This window comes from Cannabis sativa, chromosome 2, assembly GCF_029168945.1.
Source record: "Cannabis sativa cultivar Pink pepper isolate KNU-18-1 chromosome 2, ASM2916894v1, whole genome shotgun sequence".
In the NCBI taxonomy this organism is placed as follows: Eukaryota; Viridiplantae; Streptophyta; class Magnoliopsida; order Rosales; family Cannabaceae; genus Cannabis; species Cannabis sativa.
The window spans coordinates 8701058-8704571 of NC_083602.1; the positions used below are offsets into that span (position 1 = coordinate 8701058).

At 37.6% G+C, this 3514-nt stretch overlaps 1 long non-coding RNA gene across 1 annotated transcript; it reads right to left on the reverse strand.

Moving 5' to 3' along the window:
- Positions 1 to 2449: 2449 nt before the first annotated feature.
- Positions 2450 to 3218, reverse strand: LOC133033915 (uncharacterized). The gene is made up of 2 exons (XR_009685936.1): positions 3158 to 3218; positions 2450 to 2681 (listed from the first exon to the last, which is right to left on the reverse strand). It is a non-coding gene; the product is annotated as an uncharacterized LOC133033915 (long non-coding RNA).
- Between the last annotated feature and the right edge of the window lie 296 nt (positions 3219 to 3514).

The following is a 3514-nucleotide window of genomic DNA, read 5'->3' on the forward strand; positions in this document are numbered from 1 at the left end:
ACACTGGATTTAGACTGACATGGTATAATCAACGATAGGTATTCTTACACCTTGGAAAAGTGTTATGTCCTTTCCAGGACATTGGCAAAGTTTACCAGTATCGGATGCATGGAGTATGCATTGGAATGGACCGATATTGAACTTTGAATTAGATTTTGAAACTTACCGTAATATCTATTCAATTCAATATCAACTGTTGATCCTAGATCACATGATCGAAATCCTGATATGGTTAGGCTCAATTTCAAGAGTATTATTCGTGTTCTTTGATTTGTTAGTTAAGCCCAGTTTTGTATCAGGGTAATACGTACATTTTGGGAAGACGGTAATACAATTGAGTGGGGGAGCGCTAACATAAATATGGAATCTATAGCTTCTATTTGGCAAATAGAAGTAAAGGATGATTTCCTTCGAGCTTAACCAAACGAAGATAAATGGTGGAGATCTCATTTCACTTAGGTCAAATATCATTTATACAGGGTTAAGTGTTTTAAGGATAAAATACATTGTAGGGTGTTACGGTAATTTAATCCCTGTACAGTGTAAATCATCTATATAGAGGATCATTGAGCACATTAGGGTTATAACAATGGATAACTAATGACGTGTCTATATCGTGGAACATATAGAGTGTTTCTATATGACTGAGAGTGCAATTCCAAGTTCTAAGTGTGGATTCAATGAGGAATTAATAAGTTAGGGAATTTACTTGGTAAATTCGGTTCGACTTATTGGAAGCTCGGTTATATAGACCCATGGTCCCCATACTAGTTGAGTCCATACTGCTTGTAAGACTCAGTTAATTGATTTTAATTAATCAATTATAATTCTAAAAGTTAGACTATGTCTACTTTATGAATTCTCACAGTTTAAGGATGAAATTGTAAAGAAAAGGGTTTCTAGGTTTAATTATTAATTAAGAGACTTTGTATGTCTAATTAATAATTATTTTAAATGACAAGATTATTTAATAATCTATTTTAGTTATTAAATAATTAGTTTTGGCATTTAAATGATTAGATTTGGAAAAATGGCATTTTTGGAGAAATAGAAATAAAATTGAGGAAACTGCAAAATCCAAGTGAGGCCCATATTCCCTCTATGGCCGAGCACTCCTTTGTGTTTCCCAATTATTATTTTTATTTTTTAATTGCCATGTAATTGCTAATCAAAGCCTAGCTATAATAGGAAAGTGGTGGATCACACTAAATAAGGCAGTTAATTGATTACACAGTAATTAAGGAAACTGTTTTGTTTGGAAAGTTGTGCTCTCCCTTCTCCCTATATATAGCAGCCCTTGTTCTCTTCTCTTGCACATCATTAGATGGAAGAAAAGCCACGAAATTGAGAGAGAAAAATAGAGAGAAATTTCGAAATCCTTGTGAGATGAGTAGTGCCCACACACATCAAGTGGTATCTCAATCATAGTATGGAAGACTATGGAATTTCTGCATCAAAGAAGGAGAAAAGAAGATCCAGGTTCAGATCTTGGTGATGCTCTGCTACAGAAAGGAATCAAGGGCTAGAGATCTGAACGGAAGGAGTCATATTATTCCGCTGCACCCACTGTAAGGTTTTCTAACTTTATATGTGTTTATTTTCATTGTTTTAGAATTCATATTAGGTTGTTAATCCAACATACTTGTTAGTAAATCTAGATCCTGGTAAAATAATTTCCAACAGCAGCTTCACAAACCGCTCGAACACAGAGTCCCGGTGCGGGATAACATACCCCTGGTTACCCACCACTGGCACAAGAGCTGGTGGTAACCCTTGATTAACTGGGACAACTTGTTGCCTCAAACGTTGCAACTCTTCTTCTTCACGAAGTATGACACTCCGCATTTCATGAAACATCTACTGCCAGTAAGTAGGAGGATTAGCATTAACAGCCCCCGCATTATCCCCCAGATTTTGCGGAGGTGGAGGCGGTGCTGGTGGATCGGTTCGAGTAACCCCGGGCTCTACTTGCTCGCCCTGTGGTGTGGATGATTGCGGAGGGTCCATTACTAGTACCCCTGTAATCAACAACCCCAGCGAGTTAAGCACAAATACCACACTTACGCACTTATTGCCTTAAACCTTAACTCATCTATTTACCTCATACATATTTACATAAACATATAACATTTATAGCATGGCATCACATAACACATACATAATCTAGATGCTTGCATACTGCCTAAAATGGAAAGCGGTAAACAGATGATCACGCATACAGTCAAGTATTTACTCTCAATACTTACTGCACCATGAGTCGAGTTTATCTTTGACGACGGATGTACATGTTCGGCTGGTCTACAGGAAGTTTAAAAACCTTGGCGCTCTGATACCAAATTGTAACGCCTTAAATAATTAGGCACGCTACCCAAAATGCTTATGAAACCCTAATCCCCTAATCGGGATTACTAATTAAAATAGCGCAGAATTTAAACTCTTATATTAATCAGAATGAAAATAAACTTGTAATATATTTAAACTTTTCAAAATAGTTGGGATCCCAAAAATATTTACAAACTTATTACAAGTTCTTTCTTACTAGCCGACCTAAGTGGCAAAACAGAATACAAAAGTCAACACTATTAGACCCATAACCCGCTTGGTCTGAAGTGGCATGAACATGTACATTCTTCGCCCTGCTCCTGAAACTCATGGCTGATCAGCTAATGCCTTACCCTTTCCTGCACAATAGAGCACCCGTGAGCCAAGCCCAGCAAGACAATATAAATCATAACAAATATAATATGCTCATTCACATATGTCTGTATAGCACAAACCTGATCATTATATCAACATGCCCACTTATGTCTACGTGTCGTAGACCTATGTGTTACGCTCACACATCTAATTAAATCTACGTGATGTAGACCCACGTGTTGCTCTCACACGTTTAATTACATTAAGGCCTTAGAAGTGGTTCATCTCGGTTATAGGTATCGAGTCCAACCTGATTATGCCTAGAGCGCATAATCCCTAAATCTCATTTCAATTAACATGGCATGGCATTTATACACATATTTCACTAGGGTAATAACCCTAGGCTATTAGACCGTTCCTATTAGGGTAATAACCCTAATTCTGGTTACTAAACATTCATGCATATCATTCTCAACATAAGCACCACTGCGCATACTCTGCGTGCTAATCACTATCTTACCTGTTGTCCCGCAATAGTAGAGATTCCAAATCCCCGGGTGCTCCTGACCAGGTGCCGGTAATCCTAGTCACAATACCGGGATTTACACAAATAGGGTTAATCCCTAAATTTTACTTCCACAAAAATATAAAATTGGCATCCAAATCACAGATAATCACATAGAGCTCGAAAAGAGCTTTCCAACGGTATAAAGAACGTCCCACAGAGAGTCCCGAGTCAAAAGTTATGGCAAAAACAAAAACTTAAAATAAATAACAATCTGCCATTATCATGGTCGCGACCACTGGGTTTAAAAACCCAGAAAACTCAGTTTCAGCTTCGAAAATATGCCAAACTCACCCCCAATTCAACCCAAAC